The sequence below is a fragment of the Channa argus genome, chromosome 12 (genome assembly GCF_033026475.1).
Source record: "Channa argus isolate prfri chromosome 12, Channa argus male v1.0, whole genome shotgun sequence".
NCBI lineage: Eukaryota > Metazoa > Chordata > Actinopteri > Anabantiformes > Channidae > Channa > Channa argus.
This window is the reverse complement of record NC_090208.1, coordinates 25664602-25687365: the sequence shown is the minus strand read 5'-3', so window position 1 is coordinate 25687365 and position 22764 is coordinate 25664602.

Sequence of the window (22764 nt, the reverse complement as noted above, 5' to 3'; positions counted from 1 at the left end):
TTGATTTTGAGCTAATGCATAATGTTTGGCGCAATCAACTGCAGATTCACTGTCTTCAAAAACCTTTTAATATGTTTTTGCACAGATACTTGCATAGAATATGGAGAACCATTCGTTCTCCATAGCTGTTATGAAATAATCATTAACATTTAATCATTTGGTAGACATTTTTATGCAAAGTGATTTGTGAATGAGTTAGTAAGCAAGCAAAAAATCTAAGTTAAGAATTAAAGAAGTGTTATGAAAAGAAATTTCAGTTTCATGAGACATATACCTGCAAGATAGATAGCTTTGATTTTGCATGCATGGAATCTCCGGAACAGTGAGTGAGGCTGCAAAGTTAAGTTGCTTGTTGCACCATCATGGGACTAGCAAGTTGAAGACATTTGGCAGAGCACAATGGACTAGAGGGGTTATAAATTGTAAATGGTCTGCACCTATAAAGCGCTTTTCTACCTATGTGCACTCAAAGCGCTTTACGCTGCTTCTTATTCACCCAGTCACACTCACAATCACACACACACACCGATGGGGGAGCTGCTATGCAGCTGGCCAACACTCACCGGGAGCAACTAAGTTGGGGTTCAGTGTTCAGACAAGGACACTTCGACATGTGACCGGAGGAGGTGGGGATTGAACCAACAACTGCGAAATTAGTCTGTGCCACAGACTGATCTTATGTCAGAACATCTGACATAAGAAATAAGAACATGCTGACATAAGATCAGTCAGAGCATCTGTGTACAGGCTAATAACGTTTAACAACTTGTCAAAGTATCTGATGGACTATATTCAGTTTTTGTCTCGGTGACTCTTTGAGAGAAGGAGACATGCAGGCTCTGATATTCAGAACATTAATCATTGTTTTAAGGTTCATGGCACCTGACTGTTGTCCAAAGACATGATACAAATGTACGTTTATAAAAATGCGTCTGAGATGTCACAGAATGAAAACACACCTGTACACAGACGTCCCAATCATCTTTACTTGGTTAAATAACAAGATGTCTCATATCCCATATAAAGATACATAGACATTCCAGCTATTAACATGGAATTAGACTGATTTCTTTTGAGTGTCTATAAATTGTCTTGTCAATGCAAAAAGCTTAAATCGATATTTCCATGAATTCCATTCAAATGTATTTTTCTTTATGCACCAGTTATTAAAAGATCAACACAGATATTTATAATATAACAATCACCATCTAAAAGAATGTCTTTGTGTGTGTGTGTGTGTGTGTGTGTGTGTGTGTGTGTGCGTGTGTGTGTGTCTTTGAAGCAGGTGTCCTTTGTGTCAATGTCAGTCCAAGCAGGAAGGTGACACGGTGAGTGACTGCTCAATCTGTTCGCGTGACAGATATTTTTCCATTCAGTCCGACAGCTTCCACTGTACAATGTGGCCTCAGCAGTTATAGTAGACAAACACACACACACCAACCATGACTTCATAAAAGCCTGAGCTCTGGGAGCATGTTGTGATTAGCTGGATAAAATTTGTGTCAGGTTTTGTGTATGAGAATGGACCCAAGTGTTACCATGTGATATATGAGGGAACTTTATTTTAAGACACGAGGGAACGAATTAAAAAACAAAATCTTCTCCTGAAGGAGGTTGCAATCAGGCATGTAACTAAACCTAGAAATGGGCACTAAGGAACTTAACCAGGGTGAAGCTGAGAGACTGTAGAAACAGGAATGGCATCATTTGCGACTAATGAAGATTAACACGAAACTAGAAGTGCAAGATTACGGTATATGAACATAAACACAAAACCTGACTTCAGTGAGTGTTAACGAGGGACAGTTAAACAAAAAATCCAAAAGAATAAATCAGAGAATGACATGGACAAGGCTTTTGATTCAAGGAATGGGAGCGTGAAATTTTAAAAGCTCTATTAAAGAATGCAGGATATTAAAACGCAACTTAAAAGACAGAGGCTGACTTGGCCTTAGAGAATTTATCATTCAAAATGCGTACAAAAACATGAATTCAGGGGTAAACCTAAAACACAAGGCGGGACTAGAATAACTAAGGACTAAAAAAATACGGGGAGGTGGGTGACAAACGAACAGTTTGGTTGAAACGGTAACATAACAACGGATATCAGTTGAGCAAACAGCATACAAATGAATGCATGTTACAGGGCAATCGAATAACAAGTTTAAAGTGAAATGAGGGACACAAGAACTAAACCTCGGACATAAGAGATAGCAGGCAACAGAGTCCAGCTGAGAACGAGAAACTTAGGCTACAATTTGCAAGACTTTCAACAAAATTTGACAAAAGAAGATTGGAAAAATATTGACTAGTCGGATGAGTCTCAATTTCTGCATTCGGGTTGCAGGGTCAGAATTAGCCATAAATAACATACAGGCATGGAGCCATCGTGCTTTGGTTGGTGGAGGTGTTGGGGAATATTATATTAATAACAACTGAGCATTGTTTAAATGCAGCAGCCTACAATTTCTATCCCTTTATGACCACAGTGCACCCATGTTGGGGTGGCTAATTCCAGCAAATTGCCCCTGAACTTTATAGTTTTTAGGGTTTCATTTAAGACATAACTGAATAATTACCAGTTTGAAGTCTGCTCATAGGCTTTGAAAATGTGCAACCAGCTGCAGTTAAGTCCACTGAACTTAGCACAATCAAAAACTGTTCAGTCACATTAAATCAAATTAAATTAGATTTACATTGTCCAGTTCTCAACTCACAGTCTGGCCACAGTGGGACTCAAATTGATTACAAATGGGACATTCACAGAAATTCACACACACACACACACACACAATCATACAGGAAAGAATTCACTTTGACTGAAACAAGTTGTTCTTGCTGTAACTAATCCTCCTCTCAACACAGTCCTTTAACTCCAGGAGATGCTCACTGTGTAACTGATGGTGGCCCAAACTCCACATTCCTCCATCAGTGCATGTTAAAAGATTTATCTGAAGACAATATAAGGCTTCCATCTACCAAATTAGTCACATGATGTAGATATATTGCAACAATTTAACTTTTTTATTGCTACTTTAATTTGAGTGCGACTTGACATTTAAACACTACACTAAAACGAGTTTGACTTTAAAAGATAGCAACTTTATGTCAAGGATGATATTTTACAGTGTTTCAGTCTAATATAGTGCTATATTTATATAACACTAATACCCACAAACACAGCAGAAAACTCTTGTTTGTCCCTTGGAGCCACTGCAGTTCTTGTTTGCTAATACTGGAGGTTTTGGCCCAGTAATGATATTTTTTGACAGGTGAACTGAGTCATTCCTGCCCAACATTAAAATAACTTCTCTGCTTGCTCTCATACACTCTGCCTCATGAACACATGCCACACTCAGAGACACGTGGAATCCTAGAGACGAACCACATTTAGATGATACTGTAGCTGTCCAGGATACATTATCCTCTCCATCATTCTCTGATTAACCTGATTTAAAGCCCTTCAATCAGGCACAACACATCATCTATAAAGTCTGATTCTTAACTGCAACACTCTGCTCATAAATCTGTTATAGCTTTTCCTCGCAATGAGAAGACACCAGAAGATATTTAGTCAATGTTGATCTGACCACACCCTCTAGCAGTAGAGATAAGAAAATAAGGGGGTTTCATTATATCCAGCAACATCAAACTTTCTTATGAGGCTTCCAAATGTTTTATCTTTCAAACCTACAGTCAACACTGGTTTTCTACATCAGAAACCTTTATATTTACTCTGGTCTCCACCAACTCGCAATGATCCCACGATGGTGGAACGAGCTACCAAACTCTGCACGCTCAGCAAACTCTCTCCCAATATTAAAAAAACTGCTGAAAACAGAAGTCTTCCGCATCTTCCTAAGCACTTAAATCTCTTTAAAAAAAAAAAAATCCTTTCTGCTCTTTCTTGCACTTGCATCTCGTGGATTGTGAAGACTTTTCTGATGGAACTTTGCTTTGATGATTTCTCCTTGACTTAGATTTTTGCTGCCTTGAACCTCACTTGTAAGTCGCTTTGGATAAAAGCGTCTGCTAAATGACTATGAGTAAATGTAAATGTAAAACTCTGGAAAATAATATCTGCCCCTTTAACTGCTAAATGCTTCACTATGTTCACTAGGTAGTGGACAGAAACCTTAGTTGGTGAGAGGAATGAAAGTGAATCAAACTGGTAAAGCGGGGGGGGGGGGGGGGGGGGGGGGGGTTAAATCAAAACAATGAGCTGAAAGACAATAAAACCTTAAACATTTGATCCACTGCTAGTATAAAACTATTTAATTAGTGCAGCTTTAACAGTAGCCACCATGAGCAACTGGTCACAGAATAAAGCATAAAGAAATTGAAAGAATTTGCCTTCATTGCTTTTGCTGATGTAATTTAATGTCCATGTACCAACGCTTACAAAGTCTGTTTGAAGTAACTTTATAGTAAATACAAAAGAAATAAAATAACCAATTTTCCTTCTTCTCTACATATAGTGATGCATCTCCTATATAGCAGTAAGTGCCTGCCCCAGACTGGAGTGAATGCAGATAATAAGGCTGCCGATAATCATACAGATAAACTTTACATTTGTTCTTTATCTAAAAGTACTACACTGAAAGTAACTACACTTAAGATAAATATATTGGAGTAAAAAGTACAATATTTGTCAATTTAAATACTTATTATATAAAGTTCTACAATAACCATCAACAATAACATTTTTATCTAAGCACCAGTATCACGAGCATCTACATGACGCTTGATATTACACATCAAATGACATTCAGTTCAGAAATGTTTATGACTGAGTATATACAGTGAATTGCTTTGTTTGAATTTCCATACTAGAAGTGCAAAAACCTTCTTATTTCACTAAAACTGTGTGCGATTTGTGTGTTAGAGGCAGGAAAAAGTAGCTGCAGAGCATTAAACTGTGGTAGAGACTGAGTTCAAACCAAGAGAGTCTGGCTCTATAATGTGTCTTGGAGGAATCTGCCATGACTAATATGAATCTTCTTGCTCATTAGATTATGTTCCAAAGCAGTGTGAACTCAAATGAATTCAAAGGCAGAGAGAAGGAGAGCGTGACACAGAGGGAGGGAAATGGAAGACTGAGGCAGAGACCCGGGGAAAACGTCATCTGCCTTGACTGGGCTATCGGACTATAAGCATACGAAAACCGGCCGGAGGAAGGACAGAGGCTCCACTGTGCAGCTGGACAGAGAGTCACTGTGCTCGTACAGGAAACCATTACCGTTACCGCCTCTCTCAGCAGCAGCAGCACCAGCAGTGGGCGGCGGGGCTGAATGCTTGGAGGACACCGGGAAAAAGTGACACCGAGGGCTGCTATTAGTGAGTGAGTGACGGGAGGCGAACATGGCTTCTTCTCCGGTCACCCCAGCATCGCTCGAAGGCGGGACACCTTCACCCACCGGGAATGAGGAGCCGACAACCCGACAGGTACACGTCTATGCCCCCCTTTACATGTCCGATATATTTCCATCCCCAGCGGATTTAAAAAAACAACAACAAAAGAGTAAAATATAATAAAACAGCGGACTTGACATGAAAATATAGGATTTCAAGACATACTCGTTGATTTGCAGGTGAACATGAACGCAGCAGCTTAAGTTTAGAGACTTTGTGAATCAGCATAAAATGCTTCGTAATTCGGCGTGAATTTTGTATTTCAATCACCCATTGATTAAAACAAAATGCAAATGTGTTCGTTTTATCGAGCGATCGCGTTCTACACAAATACACCTGACAGCATCACTGTTCCCGTTATTAAAGGTGGTATTTTGTTGAAGGGATCAGTCCGTCACATTATATGTTTGCTCCTGAAAAAAAAAAAGAAAAAAAAAAGAAAAACCCAATAATTTCAGCAATTGTTAGAATCGAGTTTGTGGTGACACACAGCAATTGGGTTGCTGTCACTTACACAGGAGTGTTGGAGGACAGTCCCATAAAGAGACATCAGAAATCTGGATGTGACATTTGCAAAGTCATCCTAAACACTGCTGGAGAGTCATCACGTGTTATGTTGCATGTTTGGAGTCAGCGGCAAAGTACAAATGAAATCCGTTTCCTGGATGATGCACGTATTTCTTTAAGATGCTATTAAAAGGCAGAGTACTGTGACACCTGCGCATGTCGTCTTTGAAAAGATGAATTTGTTTACTGCCTGCTCCACATTGACTCCGTACAACAGGTGTACGGTGGTGTCAGTGTTGCCAGTCTGGCAGCTCTCACGTGGTCATGTGTATATGTGGATGGCATGATGGGAATGCAAAGTTAAAGCCTTGGTGAATACATAGACCCATTTTGAAGCTTTGGTTTGAACTTATAATGTATTTGTAGCAGAGCTGGAGCCACCAGCTACTTTGCAAAGACACAAAGTGCGCAGCCTTGCAGTCCCCATCATATATATTATGTGAGCTGAATTTTTGAGCACGCACTAAGTTTGCACATAAATACTTGCTGAAGCAGAGGTTTCCAGTCATGTTTTGGATCGGACGTGTTATAGAAAAGGATAAGAGGCAGAGCTGTAGGCTGTCAGTCTGTAGTCAAAAGCTACACAAGCACTCACATTGTGCCGTTTGTTGGCTAATGCCAGTGTTTTCCATCCAAGCACAGTTGCAGTATTTCCTCTAAGCACTCCAAATTACCGCAGCCAAGCACTGCATTGTTACACACACAATTAGGGTTTAGTAGCCATTTGCAGCAAGTTTGGATATTAAAGGATAAGGAGGACTAAGGGTTTTCACCTGAAAATTCAACAGTTTTGTGTTTTTTTTTCTATGATTAGCACATGAAAGACATATTTTTTCTGCTTTTGATTTGACATTCATTTAGTGTTTAGTGTCGAAAGTCATCCACTAAAGCGACATACCATCAGAGCGTCTCCCTGCTATTCTGTTTCATCAGAGATTGGACTTAACTGGCACTAACTGATCACATTATGCAATGCTGGCCGGAAGCTGGCTTCCTTTTTGTATTTTTGCTGTGGGATTTTAACCATGTCTGAAAATGTCGAATTTTAACGTTTTTTTTTTTTTTTCCAAGAACTCAAATGAGGCGAAGTTCTTAGGCAGACTGAAATTAAAAAGGTCATTTCTAATCTAACTCAACTTAATTCCTTAAGCTCTCGCAATAGATCTGGATGTAACAGTCTCTCTTATGGTGATTTGTCTTTTCTGTGGCCCTGGCTTCAGCCACTCTCCAGGTCATTGCATGACTTCCATTTGTTTTCCACAACAAATGAAAGTCGCCTACCATGCTGACAAAGTTATCTTTGTTCTCGTGCAGAACATCAAGGAACTACCTTGCCAAACAAAACTGCATTAGCAGCTTCCCATCTGCTGTGTTGGGTGTGACACGTTCATGGATCATCATAGATCAGGGGTCACCAACCTTTTTGAAACTGAGAGCTACTTCTTAGGTACAGATTAATGCGAAGGGCGACCAGTTTGATACACACTTTTGAAATAACAAATGTGCTCAGTTTACCTTTAATTATACTTCATTATTAATAATTAATTAAATTACGGATATTCATCCATGTGAAGACACTGATCATGTTAATGATTTCTCACAATAACTATCAAATGTGATTTAAAAAAGAATAGCAACCAAAAAATTGGATGCATCTTATTGGTAAGTGGCGCTGTGGTGAGCTATTTTTAAGAACTGGGTAATAAACCCGACCAAAAACAACACAAACACAAAGAGACCTCAATATCTTTTTTGATAATTTCTGTATGTAAACTGAAATAAAGTAAAGTACACGTGTACATAAAGTACACATGTACACGCAGAAACTGTAAAATATTTACGTTCAACTTTCTTCTGTATTACTGCATGTATTACTCCATGTGGGGTTGATTTCATTTTTCATTCTTAAGCATTAATACTACTTTGAACAAATTTACCCACAAGCCACCTAAAACCCGAGCACGAGACCCTTTTCTCCCCTATTTTGAAGAATAAATTGGTCTCCTTCCTTTGTTTCACTGTCCAAAAAAGAGGGTCCAGTCCCTGGATGCAGCCATTGCAGCTTTTAGGTTATTCATCTCCCGGTGTGTGAAAGTGGAGTGATTAACATCGCAAACGGGAGTGTGAGGTCAGCGATGACGGACAGAATATTTAGAGGGGGGGGTGAACATGTAATATGCCACTAGGTCTGCTCCCGTGGAGGAGGACATCTGCCACTCTTTCTGTTTTCTGTCTCCACCAAGGTCAGGACAGACAAAATCAGCAAACAGACATGGTGTAAACAGACAGAGGGGCGCAGTGCAGTGCTTCAGTAATGTTCACTTCAAGGATGTTAATGTGGGCAGCACATTAGGCTTCAGTTTCCATCTTTGCAGCTTCGTGAAAAGTCCGGCTCCATGAGCAGGGTGACTGAGAAAGGGGTTGAATTTGAGTCACTTGCTGTGCCAAATCTCAGACTCTAAAATATTTAAATCTGAAACAGAAAGTAAAGAGTCAGTTGATCAGACAGGTGGTAAACAAGGCAAAACCCAAGTTGTTTGCATCAGAAAATTAACAGCAAGTGATTGACTGCCTTCTTGGTTATTATTATTTTATTATTTTATCTGCTTGACACGTTTTAAGCTGCACCTTTGTAACAATTCAGTAGGAGCACCCTCGGTGCCAACGATGTCGCATATTCATTTCTTAGCAGCTGCTGTTTTTGCAGAGAGAAAAGAAAACTAAAGACATTGGAAACAGAAAGAAGCAGGAGGGATAAAATGGCAGATCAGAGGATTGAGATAATATGCGGGGAGGTAACGTAGGTTGTGTGTGTGTGTGTGTGTGTGTGTGTATGTGTGTGTGTGTGTGTGTAGTGTGTGCTCCCTGGTGATGTCAGATACTGTGATTCATTCCCTGAAGTGTTGTCACTGAGATCTCACACTGCTACAATGACACAGTGAGTCTCCACGTTCTCACTAGTTCTCACGTCTCCGTTATTACACGTGATGGCAAATGAGATAAAGAACCACCAATAAAACTGGGCAGCAAACACGGTGCATGTGCTTTAGGTTGGTATACAAGCAGTAAGATAAAAAGGGAGGGCGTTATGTGATTGCTGGGCTTCAGAGCAGCAGTAGCAGGGTCACAGATGTGGTAAAGTGCTCAAGGATACACGTGTTGGATTCCCCCTCTGCAGTCACAATGCCCAGCATCCACCTCTGTCTCTGCCTCCACCTTCCAAGACATGACTAAGCTTTTTCTCCGCAGAGCAGAAACTTAAGGGTACATGAGCTGCAGTGCACTGGATAAGGACATTATAATATTTAATATTTCTCATTCATAATAATACCAAATAATCATTCAAAGTCATCAATCAAAATTAAGACCGCATATCCCATAGAGCCTTTAGTTGTTTTTGTCCCTTCTGGCTTGTTTAAGTCTGTTAATATAGTATTTACCTGTCAACCTAAATTTGATGAGTATCTTATTATTATTATTTATTGGGGATTATTATTATTTTGTATTTGTAGTGGCAGAAGTGCGTTTTAATCATCATTTGCACTTTTAATAACCATTAAAAGTACTATATGGCAAACGTTACTGTGTTAGGAAACTTAGGCACAGTCTTGCCCCTTCTGAAAGGTTGTGCAACAGCAGGTTCTTCTTCCCTTTCCCCTTCAGAATTAGAAATGGGTTTCACAGATCTCTGTTTGCTGTATTAGCGCAAGCAGGAATATAAACCACCTGCCGTGTGACCTTGTGTCGCATTTGTCTGGGTAAAAGGTGCCTTTAAAAAAACTACATCCACCAACAACTGGCACATATGTTTTGTGCCTGAGGAATTAAAACCACAGGCTTTAAACCCTATAAACAAAGAGGCATTTGCTCACCCTTTTCACTCTACTCCCACTGAAATGGCTGTAAAGCTGCCAACCAGGGTCCGACTAGTGCCAATGACGCAGCCACACAGCGACAGCTCGGCCCACAAACGCTCACCTAAGCCCCAGTTTGGTCCTTACACTACGTGCTACATACGTCTGTCTCTGCAGAGGTTAGCGTCATTCATCAATCCGTGTTACTATTGGCTGGGACTGAGCATGGTAGCCACATCTCCAGCCAATCAGGGCTCTTCAGTAATACATATGTTATGTTAATAGCCTCTGAAACAGCTGCTTGTTAAGGCCTGTTAGGATGGCATGCTTACAAACGTCATTGTGAGCAACACGATTAAATAATCTGAACTAAAGGTTCCTCCAAGTGATGTCATCTGGAGGCATTTTTCAGGTAGAAGTAGATATTTTATTGAATTGGGAAGTCAGAGGGAACTTTACGTACGTCATAGCTTTACATATACTACTCAAACTAGAACCAAAAGAAGCGAGTTCAATATCACTGAAGGCTTCTTTTAAAGCTACAGTAGGCAACATTGTTTTTTCTGTGTTTTTTTTTTTTTTTTTATGGTAGAAATTTGCTCCACAACTTCTGTGACTGTGGAGAGCGTTTGTCCACACCATGACAAAACTGGCAGTAGCGCAGAGATATTGACTTCTAGGTGTTTCGGAGCAAGACTGTCCCTTCTGACCAATCAGGAAATGTGTTCCACAAGCTGATGTGAAAGAATACATATTACATCAGCATAGGGTTTTGCCCCGTTGTCAGTATTTGATGTCCGGGGTTTGACCATCTCTGGCTGCTCGGTAAGGCGAGGTGAAAACTATAGCTTTAAAATACCATTTTGTTATTAAAATTTGTAAATGCGGCACATAATAGCAGCTCTTTAGGCTAGAATTCAGTCAGTTGCTGAGTAGCTGATTAAATCTCTCATCTGCAAACTGGCGTCAGCAGTGCACCTTTACCTCCGGGAATGCTTGTTAGTGCAACACAACATGTTCATGCTTGTGGAAAAGTAGACACCCGCAAAAGCTAATGTGGGATTATTATTATTATTTTTAAAGGCTTGCAGCTTGTTAGTGTATATGAACGCTGCCCTTTTGCTAAACATAGCTAAGGGCAGGCTGTGTAGCATCCACACTAAGTAAGTTTAGAGTTGCTTAAAAAGGTACTGATGTCCGGCTAATTAGCAAACTCACGTTGTTTGGGGCGAAACAGGGAGACGGTCTCAATCCCACTTAATGTGCGTATTATATAAAGGATTTAGTTTAAAAAAATTAAGCATACTGAGGTAGGGGTGTGGATTGGTCAAATGTACCTCTGTATTTTTCTGTATGGTGGCTGAAACCAAATATTTACAGATATTAATTTACAGAAAATGTTGAATAAATGGTGTAAAGGTAGTAAATGTCAGGAAGGGCATCCAGTGTAAAAACTGTGCTAAATCAACATGCGGACAATGATCCACTGTGGTGACCCTGAACTCACAGGATAAGCTGAAAGGATAAAAAAAATACATTTAAGAAAGTTAGATTTCACTTAATTCCTACATATTTAAACATATTTAAGTCTTGGATTTGTTTTTCACAAAAAAACTTTGCAGAAGGAAAAAAAATAGGCGTGGATTCAGTGGGACGAGCGTCAGTGATGGATAACGTGAAATTGTGCAAATTAATAGAACTGAGCCCTCTCAATAGTGGGCTCAATTCTATTTTATGCTGCATTAGTTTAGGGTTTCTGAAATGATTCTATTTAAGAAAACAAATTTGAAGCATTTTTTAGATGTTCATAAATATGCTGCTAAATGATCTGTTCGGGGTTAACATGGGTTAAGACTCCTTAAGCCAAGGTGAAACAATTTGGCTGTGGAATCACCTGGTACAACTGCCAGATGAAAAGGTTGAGCAAAAAGATTTTCAATTGGGACAGAGCAAATATTTGTCCTTGATCTACTGAGGTTGCTGCAATATTCTCACAATCCGTAGGTTGATTCATGTCGCCTGGACTTTGAAAACATTGGAAACATTTCGCTACTTATCCAAGCGACTTCTTCAGCCTGAGGGGAATTGGCTCAGGGGACCCCATTATATCTTCCAGAGTAGGCCTTGTACTTGCCTTGCCTGAATAGGCCTGTTAGGTGGGTAACAGGGGAGGTGAGAAAAGGATGAAGTCATAGTTCACGACTATAAACACTTTTGATCCCCTAGGATGGGATTGTTAGGTGTGGCCCTCTTGGTGGATGTGTGTAGTGGTTTTAAGCTTCCTGGGGATGGATCAAAGGGTAGCATGGAAAATGAGAGACGGGTTGTGCCAGAGGCCTCCTCCTCTGAGAAGGATTATCCATGTGCACATTATTCGCTTCAGTATTTGTCTTCTCTGTCCAAAATCTGTACAAGAGCAACATAGTGTTGCCCCTGTCGAATGCAGTAAAAAGTGTTCAGAACTCGACACTGGAGAAAACCAAACCGCCTCTACACAAAAGGATGGTCTAGCACAGGAGAAGCAACATCTCAGGATGAGAACCAGCAGTCTGTATAAACCTCAAAGACAGAGGACACTAATTTCGGGACAACAGTGTAGAGATTCTGAACAGAGAAGACAAACGTTATAAAAGGATAATGTGAATCCAATTATGTGATACTGAACATTACATCTCTATAACTCCACCCTGTTCTCACGTCCCCTATTATCTACCTAACAAGCCTACAAAGCCTACTCTGGAGCATAGAACTGGGCCTCCTGAACCAATTTCTTTACACTGAAGAAGCTGCTTATGTAAGTAGCAAAACATCTCCAGGCAACAAAAAAGAACTCCAAGTGACATGACTCAACCTCCGGATAACAAAACCTGGATGACTGAAAACCTTCACAGACCATTGTCCCATGTATCCCATGTGATTTAAGAACAACCACAGTAAATAGATTAGCTGTGTGTTGGTCAACAATTCCAAAAGTCTTGTTTAAAATTTTAAAGTTTTATTATTACTTTTATGTGGCAATACTCGGTTGTTTTAGTGTCTTGTAAGGCTAAATGGGCTGGGCACCTTATTAAAGGTATACAAATCTATTTACATATCTACATATATTGTATTTGTATTGCCCTCAAAAGATACACATAGTTATCTTAGATCCAATAATCCGCCCTAGGGCACATTGTACCTTGGGGGGTCAGAAATGGGTCTCTAATGTCCCCTTATTGTAGTGCAATTATCAGTCCAAATGGCTCTTTTGCTTGTTTTCACTAACTGATTTCCCACTCAATGACGTTCTCCCTGTGGTTTCTTTGGCAAACTCTCATTGGTTTAGTTCACCTAGACTCACCTGCCCTCACCTGAAGTCATTATGTCAATCAGTCCCCTCAGTACTTAACCTGCTGTCACTGTTTAGTCCCCACTGGTTCGTCTTGTCTTCTTTGTCTTTTGTAGCCATGTGATCTGTTCCTCGGCTACCTATTGTTGTTTAGCCTATCACTCGCCTGCCTGATGTTTGCCACTTCCTCGATCGCAGTTCGCCATGATACCCCACCTGTTTCTCAAACACTCAGCTCGTCTCTACCTTCATTTCCAGATCATGCTTCCTTCCTTCCTCCGGTCATTTGTTCCTGCTCACCTGTTACTATGACTTTTGTATTGGTGTATTTGAACTATCTATTGCACCTGGTCACTTGCCTCCCACACTGACTTTCTGAATGTCTTTGTGAACTCTACGTTACAGACAGAAAGCTGTTATTCAGCTGTTTTCAAACAATTACACTTGCCTGTTTCCTGTTAACCCATGGTGGTGGTTATCCTGGATTGATAGTTCAGCCTCTCTACAGCATCAACTATCTGTTGTGGTCTATATTTATCTGCTTATCAGCTACTTGTATTTATTATTCACCCAACTTGTTTTATTCCACTCAACTTCTTCACTCCAATTAGCTGTTCACTAACCACAGTTGCTACCACCTACTCCTCTTGCTCCTCCTCAGACCAGTTATTCATCTCACCTTGATATAACTGGGTCCTCTAGCCAACTCTATCTCAGACTGAAGAAGCTGCTTGAATGAGTAGTGAAATTTTTCCAACCAAGCAGAAAGAAGTCCATTTGACATGAATCTCCTAACCCTAACCTTTGGATAAACGAACCGGGATGACTTGAGAACCTTCACCAACATTTTGTGGATACTGGTAATTAGGAAATGTCACCAAGCGCCAATGTAGTGCTGGTCCCTAGTCCGGATTAAATGGGATGGTTGCGGCAGGAAGGGGCATCCGGCGCAAAACTCATGCAAAACTACGTGCGTTAAGCTGTGGCGACCCCTGAAGGAACAAGCCGAAATCTGTTGACCTATTTGCATTTGAGCTCTTTGAATTCTGGCCATATCTGTAATTACTCAGTTAGGACAGTCTTTCTCTCTGCTGTTTGCTGTGACTTATGGGAGGTGTTGGCTGTGGGATTTGCAATCTGGCAGGTATCATACCACACAGATGTGTGGCTCAGCTGGCTGTAGACAGCTGTACTAAGCTCAGCTTGTTGTGTCATGCGGGTGTTTAGCATATCTAAAGCAGTCGATCAGTCCAGTGACACTGATTTTATGCAGTCTCTTCTTAGTTATCACATATCTTTGAATTACACCATCTTTCTCCTTTCTTTCATGCCTCATACATTCTCTTTGTTGTTGTTTGATGTGTTTGTCCTTTCATTACTCAGCATCTCTCTTTCTCTTTCTTTCCCTTCTATCACTTTATCCCCACAAATCCCATTACATGCTTGTCCTGCGGGCACATCTGCTGTGGACACACTTACCATGAGCTGTTGTGAAGCTAAATTAAGCAGTAAGGAACCACCCAAAAGACAAATACCATATTTATTATTATTCTTCTACCATTTTAATATGGGCATTACATTTTTATGCATAAATCACTATGACCAAATTATCATTCTTGTTCTAAGATGTCTATGGCCTTACAGGCGATATTAAAGGAATAAAGCTAATTTGATCTGGTCTACAGCAAGATAATCTGAAACTTGCTTTGTGCGTTAATGGCCCATTAGACAGACATTTCCTGGTGGTTTGAGGCTTGTTTGGCCTGCTGTGAACAGAATACTTGACCAGCATAAAGTTTGAATGAGTTGATGGACCTCATGATGCTAAAATTATTTTTTCTGCAGTGACAAAAATGATGTAATTGTGTGCAACACACATAGCAACTTTACCTGCATCCGTCATGTTCAGCAAAAAACGAAAAGGCGGTGCAGAGATAATAGAAGGGTCTTTTTGTTAAAGATGCTGCTTAATGCTGCAAAATAAACATGTTAATCATTACAGGGCAAGGTCAGAAACAAAGAAAACAAACAAACAAACAAACAAACAAACACTTGCAGAAACCTACCATAATAGTGTGACACCAACAGGGGCAGATCTAGAAACTTATCGGGTGGCCAGACTGTGCACATGCTCAGAATCGGTTGGCACATTTGGAAGATGATTGATGAAAGAAAATCAAGGTTAAAGGCTAAATAAACGTATAATAATAAGTATATTATATTATATTATATTATATTAATATAACAGGTAAAAATCTGTTGGAGGTATAATCTGCCTTTTTGCAAAAATGTTTAAATTCTAGTGGAAACCTCTTAATTTTATATAATAGTTAAATATGTATCTTTATTTATATTAAATGATAGTGATTTATTTCAGTTCCAAGTAGTCAGTTCTTCCTGCACTGAAGAATTATACCAGGTACCTTCTTCTCATTTTGATAATGGCCAGTGCCACCTCTGTCCCCTCGCAGAGGAATGAAGCTTAGCTCCTGCAAGACAGAATACATGTGTGAATGAGAGGGACCCAGGTGGAACTTTAAGATTACAGGGAGCAGAGGTGAAGAAGGTGCAGAACTTTAAATACGTGTGGAAAATAGGTGAAGAGGCGAGTGTAGGCAGGTTGGAACAGGTGGAGAAAAGTGTCAGGTGTGTTGTGTGATAAAAGATTATCAGCGAGAATGAAAGGAAAGGTGTTCAAGACGGTGGTGAGACCAGAGATGTTGTTTGGCTTAGATACAGTGGCACTGAAGAAAAGACAGGAGGCAGAGCTGGAGGTAGCAGAGCTTAAGATGTTGAGGTTCTCTTTGGGGGAGTGACGAGGATGGACAGGATCAGGAATGAAGACATCAGAGGGACAGCTCGTGTTAGATGTTTTAGAGATAAAGTCAGAGAGGCCAGATTGAGGTGGTTTGGACATGTTCAGAGGAGAGACTGTAAATGTATCGCTAGAAGGATGCTGAGGTTGGAGCTGCCAGGCAGGAGGTCTAGAGGAAGATCAAAGAGGAGATTTATGGATGGGGTGAGGGAGGACATGAAGTTAGTTGGTGTGAAAGAAGAGGATGCAGAGGACAGAGTTAGATGGAGGCACATGATTCGCTGTGGAGACCCCTGAAAGAGAACAGCTGAATGGGGAACAAGAAGAATATCTGGGAGAACCATTATCTACATTACACTGTGGCCAAATTGAGTAATTAACTATTCTGTTATCTGTTACAACAACAACAAGGATTATTCCCAAATAGCCTGGGATGGAGTAAAATTCTCAGCCTGAATTACAGTTTTAGTCTGCCACTTGGGGACAGATTTTCCCTAACCTGATCCTGTTCCTGGCCAGTTTTAATGCCCGTATCAGGTTTTTAACCTTGTCCTCCTTTTAGTTTATAAATCCTACATGTTGAATAGCAATTGGACTTTTTGTTTTGGTTTCCATTGAAATGAAACTGCTGTAGCACACAATGGGTGGTTCCTAACAGCACAGCTGACTTTTTATCGACAGTGAATTGGCAGCTCTGTGTAAGGCTTATGTGTAAATGCCTGGCAATGGTACCTTCACTCTACCAGCGACATATCCCTTGGTCACCGACACCTGCCATTCAGCACACATCAGTGTGTGAGACAGCCAAAAGGAACCCAGCAACGTGACAGGAAATTGTGAGGAAAGGTCTGGACATAAAGGCCTGGATGTCCTACAATTTCCTACTTCTAAATTCAGACAAAACTGAAATGATTCTCTTTGGGCCTAAAAAGATGAGAAATATGCTGTCTAACAATATAGTTACTTTAGATGACATAACTTTGGCCTCCAGTACTGTGCTGAGGAACCTTGGAGTTATTTTTGACCAGGATTTGGTGTTTACGTCACATATAAGACAAATCTCTAGAACAGCTTTCTTCCACCTACGGAACATTGCTGAAATTAGAAGCATCCTGTCTCAAAGTGGTGCTGTAAAACTAGTCCATGCATTTGTTACTTCTAGGTTGGATTACTGTGGTTCCCTACTCTTGGGGTGTCCTAATAAGTCTCTAAAAAACCTTTAGTTAATCCAAAAAGCTGCAGCAAGAGTGCTGACTGGATTAGGGAAGAGAGATCATATTTCACCTTCACTAGCTTCTCTCCATTGGCTTCCCATAAAATCTAGAATAGTGTTCAAAACCCTCCTCCTTACATATAAAGCTCTTAATGGTCAAGCTCCATCATATTTAAAAGATCTCATAGTTCTGTATCGCCCGATTAGACCACTTCGATTCCAGATTACAGGCCTACTTTTGGTTCCCAGAGTTTGCAAAAGTAGAATGGGAGGCAGAGCCTTTAGCTATCAAGCTCCTCTCCTGTGGAACCAGCTTCCAATCCAAATTCGGGGGGCAGAGACCCTCTCTACTTTTAAGTCTCGGCTTAAAACCTTCCTTTTTGACAAAGCGTATACTTAAAACTGCTCAGTCAACCTGAACTAGCTCTTACTTAAGACGCTATAGGTTTAGAGTGTTGGGGGACTCCTGCAAGTGCAATGAGCTCCCCTCCTCTTTTTCTCTATACATTTATTTGTCACCACTGTATGCTATTAATTTTGTGTCCTACCAACCTGTATAATATTTGTTGTTGCTTTTTGTTGCTCTTTGCTTTCCACTCACCCCAGCAGGTCAAGGCAGATGGCCGTCCACCCTGAGCCTGGTTCTGCTGGAGGTTTCTGCCGATAAAGGGAGTTTTTCCTCTCCACTGTTGCCTAGGGAGGGGGAATTGTTGGGTTGCTTCTACATACTTGTGTAGTCTGGACTTTATTCTGTAAAGTGCCTTGAGATGACTTTGTTGGAAATTGGTCGCTATATAAATAAAGTTGAATTGAATTGAATTGAATAAAAGTTACAGGGTCAGGTGTGCTGGTGGCAGATAAGTCAGTTCAGCCATAGCATAGCATGTTAATAAAAAGCTCATAACATGACACTCTGAGAACTACAGCTTTGCCAGAGACATTTGTCATCAGTAGTTTCAACGTAGCATAACAGTGGTTATGCTACGTGACATGTGAAGGCGACTTTACAGGTGCAGGAAGGTACAGCAGTTGTTCAACAATCTCCCAGTCGTTGGTTCGATCCCCAGCTCCTCCGGTCACATGTCAAAGTGTCTTTGAGTAAGACACTAAACCCCAACTTAGTTGCTCCCGGTGAGTGTTGGCCAGCTGCATAGCAGCATCGGTGTATGACTGTGTATGTGATTATAAGTGCAAATCGGTAGGAAAAAAAATTGCTATATAAGTGCAGAACATTTACATAGTGACTTTGGTCATCCCCAAAATCTGTTATTGTTTTTGTTTTAATCGTTATAGGGTTTATGTTTTGATTTTGATTGTTATATCTTGAAAAGTATATGATTGATTTCCATTAAAACCAGTACATCTCGTGATCAGTCAGAACTCTGAAACCATCCTGGTCACTCTGACTGATCTGCATCTATGCAGCCCCATACACATTAAGCTGTGAAACACCATATTCTGACTCCTGTTAGTTAGCAACAGCATTAGAGTTTTCAGCAATTTTGTTCTTCAGTAGCTGTTGTAGCATAATACCAGGAGTTTTTAAGCTCAGGTGATTATGCATCTCTCACTGAAGCTTTTATCACACCTAATTATTTCTTATTAGCAGGAACCCTTGGTCAAATTTCTTAGGAACAGTGATGACTTTTGGGGTTGAGTTTAGATTATGGGTCAGTCTTTTTTCTCTGAGGCACCTTCAATATGGGATGTTCCTTTCAGCTGCTCAAAGACTCTGAATGTGAAGGCGCTGACAGCATATTTGCACTAGTGTGGGTTCATAGAGACTATTTAGACAGCCCTCCAAGCACTTGGCTATGGGCATGTGTCACATTGGTGGCATAACTTCCCCGGGCTTCCTCTGTGTGTATATGTGAGCGTGCATGTGTGTGTGTGTGTGTTTGAATGTCCGTGTTCATGAAGACAGGCGGGACATGTGAAGTGCAGCGAGATGAGCCACATTGGTGGAATTAAGGGTGAAGTGGAGAGAGAGAGAGAGAGGGTGTGTGTGTGTGTGTAATCAGTCTGAATAGTAGTCTGTGTGTCAACGAATGGTTAGCAGCTTCAAGGAGACAAAGCCAGTACTTGTGTTCATCACAAAAGGATTTTAGGGAACTGTCCTTTTCCAAAGAAGAACGAAAAAGCGATTGGTGATTTGATCAGACAGCCCTCATTTCCTTCTTTCATTGTGACTCTGGTGTAGAAAACAAATCACACCCTGCGGAAGGCAGATAACATATTTTGACCGCTTGTCTTTGACCGCTTCTAGGTTTCTGAACCAAAATGGACAGTAGGATTAACTTACTTTTAAGTGCTCAAACGTTTAATCTGAAGTTTTGTGTAAGCTGATCATTTTTTTAGATCGACAAAGAGAAATTTGCTGCTCCTAGTGATGAATGCACAGAGAATTGTTACCTCAAAGGGCTGCTTCCCTTCACCTTCATGGACTTTTATAGCTTTGTGTTTGTAAGTTGTCTTGGAAAGTCATCTGGCATTATCATTATGAAAAAAACACAAACCCAACTTAATATTTCTGAATATTTGGATTTGGACTCAGTTATTTGGATACTGACCTTTTACTTTAATTAGATCAAAAAAATTGGATTGTCATTCTTAGCTACCTCGGCCTTTTTATGTGTTTAGAAGCTAGACTTGACTCTTATATATATATTATATTTTTGGTTTCTTAATTTATTGTGTGAAACTGCTGAGGAAGTACTTGCTGCAGAGGTGTTTCCTGTAGCTGCCATCCTCATGCACATCTTTGTTCCCCTGGTATTACTGGGTACCCTGTTGTCTCTTTCCATATCCACAGTCAGGTAGATGATGCCGACATGGGGCAGGCATCTTCCTGTGACGCCATCCTGTTTGCCTCAATCTACTGACCTGCTAATCTACCTTTTTGAATTCCTGACCTCCACCAGATACTTGCATCTGGTCTCTTCTGTAGATCGGAGCAACTTGGAGGAACCCCTGTTTGTCAACCTTCTAAACCCTGTCAATACACTCAAATCGTTACAGTAAAGTCATACCAACCCACCATCAGCTTGTTAACATTCTCTTTGTGAGCAGGATGACATCAGCAGAGCTGAAGATGTTAGTCTTAGATGATTGGATCGCTTCCCAATAAATAACAATTTAGCCAGATATTGCATCTTTTCTTGCATGAGCTGCCTGCTTCAGGTTCTTCTAGTCCCAAACCTGATTGTCATCCCATTGTCATTACAGCTTATCGTCAGAGGACAAAGAGATACTTGCTGCAGCCAACAATATTAAACATAAATAGCCCCAGAAGCACCGCTTCAGGTCAGAAGCAATCATTTTGGGCTGTAACTAAATTTGGGTCTAACACTGATATATAACATTGGTTTAATTGATGTGGTGCAGATCTTACAATAAGTGACTGATAATCCTGGAAGGACTGATTTACAAATGCTCTGAGTCACTATTACAATTTTCAGCTGCACCTTCCTCAGATTGGCTCATCTCTATTCTCTTTGATCATTCTTATGACCAGTGCTTATATCTGCCAGGAATTTTATAGAAGCACAGCCACATGTCTAAGCAAATATTATTTGCTTAGCTGTGAATCTCATGTGTAAGTGACTATTTTTAGTGAACTATTTTAATTAATGGATCAGTTGATCTCTTAACCCATTTCTTCAAAATATTAACCTCTTCCCTCTACCTGCTTCTTGAGTGACTTAGATTATTCTATCTGTTTCTGCGTGTGTGTTTGTGTTTAACTGACATTTCTGCACAGTGAAAATAATTCTTTCACTAACTAGGGATTTCATTTATTTGACCTCAGCAATAAATAAATTATTAAAAGGTAATTATTAACGGGTAAAGAGAAATGTGAGCAAATGACTTGAAGGCTAAATCTCACAATCACACACCAATGGTGGAGCTGCTATGCAGCTGGCCAACACTCAACAAGGAGCAACTAAGTTGGGTTCAGTGTCTTGCTCAAGGACACTTTGACATATGATCGGAGGAGCCGGGGATTGAACCAACAACTGTGAGATTGGTTGACGGCCGCTCTACCTTCCTGCGCCACAGTCGCCAATTAGAGCCTGTTTTGTTGCTAATTTAATCAGTATGTTAATTTTTAAACCGTTTAAACTGATTGTTTAGGTCTTGAGGTCTTTCCTTGCCTTGAGGTGCAGTGGAAGACTATTGGAAGATCCTCTGCTTCCACATTTTGAATTTTGCATATCCACAGTTTTTCTCAATCTGCAGTTATAAAACTGATCAGACTAGGAAAAACTTAAATCAAAAATCCTAAGCAGTTCAAAAACAAAAATGAAATGTCTTTCATGCTCACATCTTCCCGTGGAAGCTCAACTGTAACATTTGCAACATTACTGTAGAAAACAGATTTGTTTTTTCTAATTCCACTGGCAGCTGTCCTTGGTTTCCATCCCACGTTTTTATGCCTTTCCTTTTCACAAACTCACGTGCTGAAGCTGCCGGTGTTTCTCGAGGCTGTGTGTGTTTATTGCCACTCTTCAAATCTTGTTAAATCAGCTCAGGCATCTTCCCCATTTCTGTAGCTGCAGCTGTTGTATGACTTTGGTCAAAGCGATATAATTGTTTGGATGTGTCTCCAAAAGCTAATTAGTTCTCAGTACACTTGACTACAAGTGACTTGTGTGTGTATGTGTATAAGAGATTGGCAGCTCCCTCTATCCTATATTTAACACTCCGTTATACAACACAACACATTTCTTACCCTGGTAAAATGTTGGGATATATAAATAATATATACAAGATGCAGTTCTCTTACTTTGCTTTACTTTACTTACTTTACTTTTCATCTGCTTTACCTAGACAGATCTATAAAAGAGTAAACACACAAACATTACTAAAAATTGTTGCAGCATAAGCAATATAATACGGGTGAATAAACCTATTAAGCATTATCACACACATTCAAATTAAATAAGAAGAAAACACATTACTACTCTCATTCAAATAATACACAATTTGCAAAATTTTGAGTTTTTTTTTAAATTTTTTTTTTGTCCTTTTGGCTTATCTTGTGAGTTCAGCATCGCCACAGTGGATCATTGTCCGCATGTTGATTTGGCAGTTTTTACGCCGGATGCCCTTCCTGACACAACCCTCCCTAATTTCTAACGGGCTTGGACCGGCACTGCACAGCTGGGGAGGGGTTCAGTGTCCTGCCCAGAGACACTTCAACATATAGGCAGGGCCAGGGATCGGACCACTGACCCTGTGGTCCGTGGATGATTGCCTTTACCAACTGAGCTACATCTGCCCCCAATTTGCAAAACTTAGAGTGTTCGTATAAAAACATTGGTATTAAGAAAACCATACAAAACAAAATGTCTAAGAATAATCACCAGGATAAAGTTATCGATTTTAAGTTTGCAGTTTCATTTTTCAACAGCAAGTCTTTTAAGTTATGACAAAGCCATCTTATGTGGTTTGACTTGTCAAGTCAGCTGAAGTGAATTCCAGCTATACATGCGTGAGACCAAGTAGTCAAACAATATGTAATATGAGGAAGGATCGTGGCATGTAGAAAGAGTTTTACAGTTTCTGTATCCAA